Below are 13,395 nucleotides of genomic sequence, written 5' to 3'. Positions count from 1 at the left end.
GTAAACATTTCTGGTGTGGTGGTTGTTTCTTTTTTCATCTGTCAGCTGTCACAAAAATTTGTCTGTAAGCATTTGCTGATTACTTCAAACTGACTGTGTATTTTTAATGGCAGGACTTTTCTTGTCCACCTGAACTGTGTGAAATATCAGTGAATCTACCTGAAGACAGATCCTTAGCTGATCTAAATGGCTATATATTTTAAACCTCAAGGGCTCTGTATTAGTATTCCCACAGAGTAAAATGACTAGCTTCATTGAAGTAAAATAAAATATGTTTTTTATTGACTCTAATGAAGTCAGTATTTGTCAGATAAATCCTCTGAAAAAAATTTAAATACATATCCACAGAGAATCCTCCATCCCTCCCTCCATACTTTCTTTCCCCCCTGAGCTTAGTGGGCACAGTGAGAAGATGCCTGGAGTTTCTTGTTGGTAGAAGGCATTGCAGTATTGCCTACTGCGTGGAGCCTTGCAGCTTCTTCTCATCCTCTGCTGTACTAATCTGTTTCAGGATTTTCCTCCCATTTGTTTCAATCCTACAGTAATTCCTTGGCAATGAGTGACATACTTTTTATTAGAATCTGAACATAGGTGTGTCCACGTGATCATTGCTTTGCCTTGGGTTACAAGAGAGTGTAAATGTAGCGTTGGTTTAAAAAACATGCCAGAGCAATGGGCTTCTTTCAGGAATAGCAGTACTAAGAGGAATGGTATCATAGTTACTAAAGAACAGTAAATTAATAACAATAAGAGTAAATAACAGTAAACAAATAACCAATATTGGTGTTGTAAGTTGCTCTTAGGTGAATGACTCTTTCCTGGTTTTTAGGAAACCACACATTGCAATATTACTCCATCTCTTTCTTGTAGTCAGAAATATTAGACTGTATCTAGGTAGGGGAGCAGTTCCTTACATGGAAAATGTTGAGGAGGTGCCTTTACTCTGTAGGCTAGTTTTAGGGAAATAGCAACAGTAAGTAAATCAAATTTCAAAACTGATCTCAGTCTCAGGAGGATGAAGAAGGCAGATGGGAAAGTGGAATAGGATTCCAGTGTGTTCAGTTTCTGTTTGAGGGCAATTTCATTTATTTATTTGTTGGGCTTTGTGGGAAAGGGAGGGTTGGACAGTGGATACATCTTCACAGGGTATTGCTCTGCTTGTAGGACAAATACCATAGCTTTATGATGACAGCTGTTGACAAACTATTCCACACCTTTTAATTATGGGTATTATGAACAGAGAGAATTTGGGTGTTTACTGTCACAAGGACAATACAGATGTTTTGGTCTATGCAAACCTCTGTGGTTTGCCTCAGATCTTTGAGGACGTGCTTGTTTCTGGGCCTGTCCTGCTGTCCTGAGGCCTCCAGATGAGAAGCTACTCATCTGCCCCATTCAGTTGCTGGTTGTGGACTTTGGTTGCTCCATCAGCCAGTGCAGCAGCGCCATCACCCCGCTTCTAGTTCAACTTGTCTGTCGCTTGGGCTCTGAAGGGATCGGGAGGAAAAAGTACGATAAGGCACGATACTGGCACAATATTGTCTACACACACTGCTAATTAAGCAGTTTTGATATCTGTGCCTTGAAATCAGTCCTCAAAGATGATTTAAAACTGTGCTCAAGTTAGCCTTATGTGGGAAATGGTGTGGGTGTGTGGTTTATGGGTATTTAAATATGCTTTAGGAACATAACATTTTCTAATGATTTATCAATGACATTCATCTTCTTCAACAAATAAACTAGGAATGTTTCCTCTAAATAACCTAAAGTTTGGAAAACCCAAGGCATTCTGCAGAATCTTGAGTCTTGACCTCTTGCCAACTGAGGAGCATGAAATAAATGTTACATATCCTGCCTAGAGGAATCAAAAGAAATCAAAACGAGTCTTTAATTCTGGAAGAATCTGATAGTATTTGCATTATAAAGGTGGTAGGTTCACAATTAGCAGGTTGCAGTGTGTTGAGCTTAAGGCTAGCTTTGAGTAGTGATTTAGTGACCCCCATAGCAGAAGCACCTTAAGCTGTACTGCTGCTGCTGCTGCTGTCTTTCTGTGCTAGCTAGTGTGAAACATAGAAACCTAGAAAGATGAGAAGAGAGATGACAGAAAACTAGGCAAAAATCTATTATGGAACCATCCAAAGATGGTTCTTTGGAGCTCAATAATTGTTCTATATAATATGTCTATGTTTATTTACTTAAAAGGGAATTAAATGGACTTTGAGAAGTCATCTGGCTCATCTCCTCTTTGTTATAGTCCATTTTATCTAACATAATTACTGGTGGATGAGGTGATTATGTTTTTCTACTTTTGTGTCACTTTCTCCATAATAATCCTGATGATAAGTCTGCAAACTTAGGCAAATAAATTCCAGTGCTTCACTGTCTGTATCATGGTGCTTGTTAATAGAAATGTTGTCTGAAATCTTACTTGCTGACATTATTGCATTTGCATCCATGAAGGGTAGAGACATAATTGTTTCACTCTTAACCATATCCTTTTATGCTACAGCTATGAAAACTATTAACATTTCTTTGGTCTTTGCTTCTTTGTGTTAAAAATCCCTGATTTCTGCAGTCTTGCCACATAAAGTTATAGTTTCTGTGTATATAAATGTTCTTGGTTTTCTTCTTTGCCTCCCCTCTAGAAATCTTCATGTCTTTCTTGAAGCATGGTACCCAGAACTGGCACATAACCTACTGCTTTCCATTCTGCATTTGTGCAGCTATGCTTTCAAGTGCAAAAATAGAGCCTTGATTTGTCCTTAATGTCCTCAGCATACCACCAGCAAAGTGTGGTGGGCATAGATCTGATGGGATTCTTTTAAGATTTGCATACAAATTGGTTAGCTTCTGCTTTTGGATTTTTTTTTTATTTTTTTTTTTTTGGTGAGGAATCTCTTGTCCTACTGTAGGATGTGTCGGGACAGAGGGGTTACTGTGATGACCATTGTGAGAGATATCAATGCATATAGGAAGAGTATGCAGCCTGGTGTGTGCTTATGGAATTTGACTTAACAAAAAGTTGCATCAGGCTGCAAACTTATCCAACCTTGATACAACTTCCACCTCTTAATTTTAATTACTAGTGGGCAAGGTGTGTTCCCTGATGCTTTTGACTTTCTGGTGTGTACGGTACAATGCCATGCTTTTCTTCTAATGTCTGGTAACTTCAACAGGCTTTTGGACCTGAATACAGGAAGACAATTAAGTGTTTGCTTAACTTCTACAGTGTTAGTTTAAAGCTGTCCTCTCTTAATCAGAGCCCTAATTACTAAAATGGTGAAAGCTCATACCTCTATGAGAGCTTAGTCCTCTCTGTTGACCATTAAGTATATTTATACATACATGCAACTATATGTATATACTGGAAAACTTTAGCCCGCATGGTACTCAAAATCATCTGGGCTTTTGGAGAGTGAAGATGCCTTCGTTCAGTAACAAGGGAGAAGCTTAATGCACAGGTTCTGGCTAGTCACTGTGGTATTTGTACCCTTTGCCTGGGTGGCAGAGGTACGAGCTGGTGCTCTTTGGCATTGAAGGCTTCACCTTAGACCCTGACTGGTAAGATGCTGTTTCAGCCTTCTGCTGAATAAGTACTGGAAAACTCGTCTCCTGTTATTCTTATTCATGTATTAGGATCATCACTCCATTTCTTACCATGTCACGTGCCTGCACAACTTGTGCTTTTGCCTAATGTGGGAAAAAAATTCCTGTGAATTCAATAGACAGAACAAGTGAACAACTTTTGTTATGGTTCTGGTGCTCTGTTCTGAAAGGGAGGTTGGACAAATGTCTGCATTCAAATTGTGTTATAACTTCTGATAGGTTTGTGGGGTTTTTTTCAGGTTATTACCTAGCAGATCGATTCTGTCTCATGAGCATTTTTGTCCCATCTGTTACCTAGAAAGAGAGCAGAAAACTATTTCCTTCCAACTTCTTTCACCAAACCACGTTACTTGTTTGTTTGTTTGTCCTTAAATTCAGGTTTTCTTAATTTTGCAATGCACTAATTGCATGGGTACGTAGCACCTTCACAAAAAGGAAGAACCACTTTGCCACAGTCATCAGTGCTAGATTCTGGATCAGATGCAGAGAATCCAGCAAGGGTAGGTGTTAGGGCAGGGAGGGTGAGGGGGGCATATGACTGATGGGGAAGGAATGAAGGAGAAGGCATTGATGCCTCAGATATCATGTAGATTATTCCTATGCAGTCTAACCAGTGATTTTATTTGAACACGTAAAACCCCAAAGCCTTGGCAGAAGAAGCCTTTGAAATTACAAGGCAAGATTCTCAAAAGTGAAACAGTAGGATGCAGCAGTTAGACTACAATTCCGTGCTGCTTTTTCCATCTTTAATATTTAGTTTTGCGCTACAGTTGCAGAGCACATTTTCAAGATAAGATAAAAGCCTCATTTTAAGTACCCTATATCCATTCAGGACTTGAGATAAATGGTGCATACCGCTTTTGGAAATCTAGTCCTAAGTAAGAGCTGTAATGTTTAAGACACTTGCAAAAATCGGTGCCTGTTTGCATACCCCACATCTCCTGCCTGGCTTCCAGCAGCCCCTGTGGAGGAGTGTGCATTTCCCGTAGGGTCTGCCTCTGGTGTGCCAGCCTGTACAAACATCTCGGATGCCCGTGGGCATCTGAAACGGTGCTACTCATCACATTCTGTTATTATTATTATTATTTTGATTTCCTCTCACTGCTGCGGTACGGGCTGTAGTCCTAGCACCAAGCCGTTTAGATACAAGGACTGTGGATCTCATCCAGGAGGCAAAAAGCATGCCGTTCTGTCAGTCAGCGCCACCTTTATCAGCCACACCCTTCCAGTTACATTAGCCTCCTCCACCCTGAAACAGGTAAGTTGGGTGACAGCGTTCCCAGGCCCCAGTTTGGAAGGAGTATCAGGGTGCGGCTTCCCAGCGGGTTGAAGGCAGCCTGCCCGTCGGCTGGTAGTGGCAGGGCAGAGCTGCCCGGCGCTGGCACGGGGGCCCCGGCGGCGTTACTGATCCTGCAGGCAGCCGGAAAGCCGGCCGGCAAAAAAAAAAATAAAAAAAAAAATAAAATACCTTTTCGGCTGGATCAGCAAACTCATCTTGCTGACTGCGTGGCTGCGTGGTTGTTAGTACTGGCATGGGGTGACCGAGGAATGTGTGTGAGTGAGTGTGTGTGTGTGTGTATGAGTGTGAGTGTGTGCACGCATGCTTGTGTGTGTGCTGAGTGGAGAAAAGGTGGTGTCAGTGGGGACCAGGAGGAGGGGGGACTGTGGCTCACATTTTAAATGAATCAAACTGTGCCATGCGCTGGGTGACAGCAAGAGATGATTTAAGCTTTATCTCAGAGGGGCATGGGTTGCAATTAGAAATATTTCCAGCCGACATTAATTGCTGTTTTGGTTATTTCTCAAGGTCAGATACAGGGTTTTCTCTGTGCCATTACTTAACCTGAAAGTGGAATTGCACTATTCTACAGTGAATATACATAACTGGAATATGTATTTGAACCCACATCCTGCAGTATTCTTATTGGAATGTAGAATTGAGAGAAAAAGGCATAGGTTCTAATTCTTTCGATCTGTGATTGTTTTCATTTGGGTTCAAAAACCTAGGAAAAATGACCTTCTTAATGTGTTGGAGAGGATGATAAAATTCAGAGAGCTTAAATCAGGACCTCACCCTCCACATCACAGTCTAATGACAAAAAAATAATGTTGACAATGATATTATAATTCCCTTTAGGTCCAGGAATTTTATGTTTATTCCCTATCTAGTAACCCAGCTTTAACAGAAAGTACGGGTAATGCCTCTTTGTACTTTCTACTTTCTACTTTCCCACTACCCTTTTCTGTAGTTTTTAGGGTTTTTTTTTCAGTGTGGGGAATGTGAATGGAATTATGTCCAGTTCATGTGGGTACTGAAACTCTAAGCTTATGTTCATAAATGGGGAAGATCTTGTTGCTAAGCTGGTTATGAGAAAGATAAGTAATGCCCCAGTGCCCCAGTGGCTAAATTTTTGGATGACTGGTAGTTAATGCTGTTCATTTTCTACTCAGTGGTGTTGGTGAAACCCACTTGACAAAGCAGGACAGTCGGGGAGCTGCGGAGTGGCTCCCAAGCTTTGTCTGCCTTCTGTGTGAATGGCAGGAGATGGCATTACCACCTACCCAGTCGTACATCTGGGCGCTCTACAGAGGCACTGGTAAGCAATGTTGCAGTCCCAAATGACACTGGAGGCTTTGTAGGTGTGGGAACAGGAGTTTTCTGGATTGCTCACATTGATTCAAGTGACATGTATGTCCCTGTCACCTATTTCTAAAGTGTCTCTAAATCTCATCTCTGGTTTCTGTTAAATGCTTTGCCATGGATTTGGCAAGCAGCTTTAAACAAATAATATATTTTTTTTTTTAGGGGGGTGGAGAATAGTCATAGAGAGGCCCTTGTTAAAACTATGGTATTTAGATGAGCTTTTTATGTCGTCTGTACGTTTATGCTGTAAATCCACTCAGTAGCTTGCCTTCTTAGGTCTGTTTCTGTTAATTGAAATGTGCCTCTTACTTCCATTCCTATTCAAGTCTGCAGTGCCACGGCATATTCTGCTTAAACTATACAGTTTAATGATTTAATTCTCACTCCTTTTTTTCTTTTTAGATAAGCTTAAGAGTCCTCCCCTTCAGCCTTATAACAAATATGTAGATATGAAATTGTGCACTTGGTCTGATGTAGCCTTTTATGTCATTCATACTGTAAAATAAGACTTTGATTTTGGGGGGCAGGAAGGAAGGAAAAAAACCCACAAATGTGCCCTGTGTTTTTAAATGAACAGAGTTTTGCCAAGTGGCAATTAGTATTCCTCAGTCTTTGTGCTAATTAGGAGCTTCTTAGGGTCCTCTAAGAAAAATGGGTTTTGCCAAGTTAGCAGAGTTTCAGACAGGTGAGCTGCTTTTAGCTTTGTCTTTGCTAGGTGCGTTTTTGGTAGTGTTTTTCTTAATTGCTGTTCTGTTTCTCTTTGATGCTCTGACATTATCCGTGTTCTTATGCTGCCCAGATCAAGGTCTGATCTGTGTGGAGCTTCTCTACAATTTTGTGCTGGAAAAAAATTATGGAAGCTGAAATAATCACTCAAAGCAGAAGCTGTTCTGAAACTAAGTAAGGGAAGAGAGGAAGGGTAGTGTTGTTTTGCTAAGCCAAATTCTTTACTGAGCCTCCTTTCAAAATACAAGCATAAAAAAATCCCATGGGGCTGTGGTTATTCTTGACCCATTAAGGACCATCGTGTTACATGAATTGTGATAGCTGACCCCAAGGGTTCAGAGTTGAAACTATTTTTTTTGTCTCTCCACACAGTGGGAATGAAAGTTTTCGAATTTGCTTTTTCACAGGAAATGATATCAGCATCTTTAGACTGAAAACACCTGAAGGTCCTAGTTTAATTTGTGTGTATTTTTTAGGGCTTTCCTATTACTGAGACAAAAAGGTGTTTCATGTTAACTCTGTGGGTTTTGAGGGTTTAATAATTTTACATTGAAAGTATCTTAAAACCAATTTTTCTCACTTCACCTCCTTCAAAAGCAAAATAAGGACGAATTCAGAATCTAATAGTTCAGCTGATCTGAAGTGAAAAAGTAGGCCAATGGTCAGGACTTAAGTTTTCCTCCAATTTGGAGATGAGGCTTTCAATATGTCTAGTTCTCATAGTGTCAGAAAATATTTTCCACCTAGCCTTATTTGAGATCCCACTCCTCTTAATCCCATATTACACGTAAGTTCCTTAAAAAGTCTACTGTTTAGGCAAGACATAGGAAAAAGTCTAGAAGGAGCCATGTTCATGGGTGCCTAATGTTGTTTGTACATAAATCACTCATAAATGAATATGTGAGTTGTGTGGATGATCACTGACCAGGAACCAGAGCAAACCTATGGGTCAGAGCATTTTCCTTGGGATGATCTTATTTGGTCTAATTAACTACAATGGACCTTAGCAAGAGGTGCAGATGGCATTCGGTTGCTGAGCCAACTGAATGGTTAATAGGGTGGTATGTACATGCTTAAACAACACCAATACAGCTTTGTGTTGGTGCTAGGAGAACCATTACAAGTAGTTTGCCAAATCCTTCAGCTGATCGATCTCATTATATAAATGCGTGAAACAGATAGTAAGTGGTAGGATTAGTAAAATGGTGTAAACTGTAATGCAAAACATGTTCTCTGACTACTTTGTAATAAGGGGAAAAAAACACCGAAACCCTGAATGAGCAAGCTTTCTGATCACTCGTTCCTCCTCTTCACAACCAGTCTTGCATTTACTGGTCCCATATGGCTATGTTAGCTAGTATCCAACATTGTAGTCGTGTCAAAAAGGAAGCTCTCTTGGTCACTTCACTTGGACAATTCATTACTCTCAATCAAATCAAGCACTGACATGAAATGGAGTTTCAGTATCTTTGTCCCGTGTAGTAACATGAGGTCATCAAAGATCATCTCTCCCCCCTAGGTTCAAGGAAGTGCTGCCTAAGTTAGAGCAGGAGAAGAGGCCTTGAAGAGACCTGGAAGAGAAATGGAGCTTGCCATATCAACGCTGAAATTTATAGCGAGATATGGCTAACTCTTTCCAAGATGCCTCCCTGAACTTTCTGAGAATAGCTCTCTGAAAGAGCCAAAGAGAAAAATCTTTAGATTTCCTTTTACTTATTGTCTGCTTCTACTGAGCTTGAAAGTACGAGTAATGGAAAAATATTCAAACCTTAACTGGGGTGACACAGTATGAATGGCTTATGGCCAAGCACAGTAAAAAAACAAGGTCACATTAAGTTAATAAAGAGCCTCTAGGTGCTGTTTATCTTCTGCTTGTGTTTATGTAAAGAAGGTCCCCAGTTACTATCAGCCAAAAAAAAAATCCCTCAGCCAGTAAGTCCCAAAGTTGGAATCCTTCCCCTCTTTGATGCTGCGAGATGATAAATGCAGCTGAGGTTACAAGGCTAGAAATGGTCCTGAAATTGCCTTTAAAAGGGGAGCTCTGGCACTTTTCTATGGGTTTGTGAGCAGAAGAGGGTAGTGATAGCCTCTGTAGGCTTTCTCCCTTCTTCTTCTGTTGTAGGGAGAGATCTTCTCTGCCATTATTCAGAAATGTGTGGACTCATTCTACTCCACAGTGCACCCAGATGTGTGATTTCGTGTCACTTTTCTTTCGGGGTAGTAAAAATGGATCTGCCCACCTGATTCAGAAGGCTGAACTTTCAAATCCGAGTTGGTTCATCTGTTTATCACACATCACTCTATTTCCCAAGTCCCCCATTTGACTGACAGCTCAGCTCTGAGACTGTGCAGCTCCACAGTTTCCATCATTGTCAAAACTGCCAAATGAAGGTCTGGCCTTCCAAATAGCAAGGACTTACTTCTTTAGTTCCCATTGCTAGCTTCGCCTCCGATTTACTAGCCCAGTGGCACACTGCTGAAGGTGAAGGGAGACTGAAGAAACCAGCTTGTGCGTGTTTTTAATTACATGTTTGTTCAGCCCTCTGAGGATGTCAGGAGCTGTGAACAGTAAATGCCAAGTGATTGCCAGGAAGAAAGCCGCTGACTGCAGTGCATCGTAGACTGAACCCTTCTGTGTAACTGCCACTGCCTTGCCGTGCACATACCGACGATATCTGATTTTGATTATAGTCTCTCCTCTGATGATAGTGCTGTCTCGGGTTCTCCTGGAGACAAAGTCTTGGTCAAGTGAAAACATAAGCAATGGTGTAGTCAAGGACAAAGTCAGTCTCCCCCGGATTCCTCTCTATTGACTCTTCTTTCTTCCTCGTTTGGAGTGAACTGAAAGGCTAACGATCCTCCTTTAAATGAGCATAACTTGCTGTGTTATGTTAGTCTAGACAAAGGAAATCAAATTAATTAGCAGAAAGACTGCAAATGTGCTGTGTAGGAGGACCTGTCATTAGAGTACTTCATCCAGGCTCCTGTGGCTTGGTGTGTATTCAGAGTGATAGCTCTGGTCTTCCTCTCGGCAGAAGAGAAATAGAATAATACTAGGCTTCAATTAGAGACAGAACTATAATTCAGTCGTGGGCAAGCAGAGGGGGAGGTGAGTAGGAAGACGGCTGCTCTGCAAAGCCTAAGTCATAAAACATAAAATCCCAGTTTATGCATGGCAACAGATCCTTCTATGATTGAATTACAGCCTTCATATTCAATAACAGGCCAAGTCTGTAAACCAGAATACAGACAGAACAAATATTTACATTCTTTGGGCAATGATGGAGGGAGAATCACTGAGCAGAGCATGAATCAAAGCCACAAGAACATAGATGTGGGACAGCCACGTGTTGCCATCAGTGTGAAGTGGGAGGGATGGAGTAAGTTTCCAGTATTTGGATGTGAAATTTCCTGTAGTACAGGTCATCCTGCAGCATCTCACTGAAAATTTGTCTTTTAGTTAAGTGACACGCACTGCCAATAATAGCGAGTAAACTGTAGTTTGTCCATTCATTCTGTGTGCTATACAGTTTCTAGTATATTTAGAAAGTGATATTGAAATGTTTTGGTATTTAGCAATGTTTATGTTGATATTGCATATCTAATTACACTTTTATTCGTATTCCTGACTTTATAGCACCTCGTAAGTTCTGTACTTTTGACAGTTGTTGAACATCAGCTGCTGTGATTTATTTTGGTCCAGCTGACAGCTATGACAGTCATAAACACGACTGTCAATTTGGAAATATCAATAGACATGTAGCGAAATAAATGAAAATTCCTTTTGTTATCTTACAGAACAGCTTGAAAATAAGGGTCAGAACAGTTCCAAACTGAAGAACTTGCATCGAGACATCAATTGATGCATGAACTAGGGTAGCCAAGAAGCCATATAACTCTGAAGGCTTTTAACTCCAAATGTCATCTTTGTTTATAGGCTTCCAAATGCACATATGCAAACAACCGTCAGAGCATGCGGTTGCTGTGCTTCTCAGCTCTCACAGGTTTGAATTGCGTTTCAGCTGCATACCTGAATTTTCTCATACAAGACCTTGAGTGAACAGGCTTCCTTTCAGAGCAAAGCCCACAACTGAGTTAAACGTTTGAAACAAAAGTAATAAAATGGGGACTCTGATGGACCACTAGTTACTCCACAAAAAGTAAAGGCAATTTGAAAGAAGAAAACATCTTGTAAACTCTCCAAGTAACTCTGTGAACAGAAGGGGATAACAAAGTATTACAGGATCAACCCAAGGGTAATAGCGTGTATGGTGTGCAGCAGTGACTCGTTACTGCCTGCCTTCCATCTACATGTAGTGCAAATAAGTTTTTCTTGGCTGTTGGGCCATCTTACACCCTGAGCAAGAGAATGGATGAAAAACTTTGAGGTGACCCACTGTTGTTTGAAGGTGTCTTGTATTACACATGAACATTAGAGCTTGTGAACTCCAGTTTTCTGGATGTGTTCGGTGTGCCAGTTCACCACAGTAACCCTAAGCGTCCTCTTTACTACTCACACCTCCTCTGGTACCAAACTGTGATATCCTTGACTTGTCCCCTCTTCCCCTTCCCTGAAACATTTTTCATGCCTTCCCAGGTACCATAGGAGAAAACACACTTAGTGTAACGCAAGAGGAGTTTCAAAATTGCCTTGCTGTCCTACTTGTTTGAAATTTGGTCAGTGGATTAATAGATGTAACTGTGAGGCACTATCAGATGTGTAATTACATGTTGCTTATTAACCAAAGAAAAGGCAAAAAAGGATGAGAGGATTCCCTGGATTTAGGCTCACTGAGGAGAAGAATGCTCTTCTGCAAAACTAATCATTCTGGTAAGGTGCTTAGTTACGTGTTTGCGTGGCATAGACCTGGTTGTGACTAACAAGCTGAGTTGGCTTAATACTTGTTTTATTTGTTCATTAGCACAGGTCTTTTGGAGTCTGTCCCCAGAACTACTGTAAGTTTCAGTCAGGAGGACTGATGCTTTGTCAGGCAAATTTAAGCAGAAATAAATGTAAATGAATAACTCCTGAAGGAATAAATCTATGCCATTCTTAGGACAACTTTATGAAAATACAGCTGCATACAGGTTCTTGCAATGCAAAGTGGCATATTGGAAAATAGTGGGATACAGAGCTGAAATTTTGTCTGTATGGGAATTTGCATGCTACCTAGTAGAAAGGCTAGTCTGTAGGATATTGAGATAAGAGCAATTCTTATTTGAACCATCTGTGTTTCAGCTCTATAAATAGGATATTGGCTTACAAAAATTCATAATATAAACACTAGACTATAAATAACATCTTAGATTTTTCAAACAGGAACATGACTACTTAAGACTCATAATGTAGTAACTGAGGGTAGTGTCTGGAATAGAGAGCCTGAAAGAATACAAGTGTCTGAATCTACCAGAAAATCTGGAAAATTTAAATGTTACTTCTCAGTTGATTAATCTAGTGCTTCTCATATACAAGATTACTTGCCACCTGTTGATTTTTAGAAGTAATTGCATTTCTCTGACCGTTAAGAGAAGCAAGCAGAAATTCTTTTGAGCACTTTTGTGATGCTTTAATGTACGGCCTCAGTTTTCTTCTAGAACAGATCTCATTCAAATGCCCTCTTCTGGGAATGGTGCAAGTACAGTAATACATGTATGTTGAAGACCAATGGTCTTCTCCCTTATTGTGAGATAGAAAATGAGCCGTGTGCTCTGGAAGGAGTGCATTGTTTGAAGCTACAAAGCAATAGAGCTCCTAACTCTACCTCTGTTCTATCAAAACTCAGGGAAACCATGCTGGAAATTTTCATACAGAACTATTTTCATATACAAACGTATAACGTTTTTAAAGTGAAGCTTGCCTAAGGGTAACAAATCTGGATTGATCAGCAAAAAGAAGTGCATTGGTGCCATGCGGTGCAATTGAAAGACTTTGGAAAAGGTCCATTCTCAGTTAATTTGTGACCTCCAGTAACTCACTTCCCTTCTGTGCTCAGTTCTGGTCCCACCATATGTTGCTCACCAAGTTAGTCTACAAATATTTGAAGTTGTGTTGCTTAGTCAGGCACTGGTCTTGGATGAGATTTCTATGTTCTGTTGTAATGCAAACAACAAAAATATAATGAAGACTACTCATTGCAAAATAGTCTTTTGTAGTATCGATTCTCCAGTGAGGAAGCAATGAAATGAGCTATTGTATTTAAATGCTGAACTTTCCCCATTCTTGTGTTGACTGTCCTCCTTTCCAGCAGGCTGAGGGATGGTCACAAATGAAGACATTTGCTCAAGCCACTGCTTCCCTTCTGATTTAGTTTTTAGTTTCCCAAGGGCAGAAGTCTGCTGTTGTCTCCTGAATGAAACACTGCCAAATGGGAGTGTACCAGCTGCCTTCTGCACAGAAGAATAAAGCTAAATGTAGGCTA

The sequence above is a fragment of the Charadrius vociferus genome, unplaced genomic scaffold, assembly GCF_000708025.1.
Source record: "Charadrius vociferus isolate BGI_N301 unplaced genomic scaffold, ASM70802v2 scaffold309, whole genome shotgun sequence".
Lineage (NCBI taxonomy): Eukaryota > Metazoa > Chordata > Aves > Charadriiformes > Charadriidae > Charadrius > Charadrius vociferus.
The sequence above is the reverse complement of the archived record's forward strand: the minus strand, read 5'-3'. Positions refer to the sequence as shown.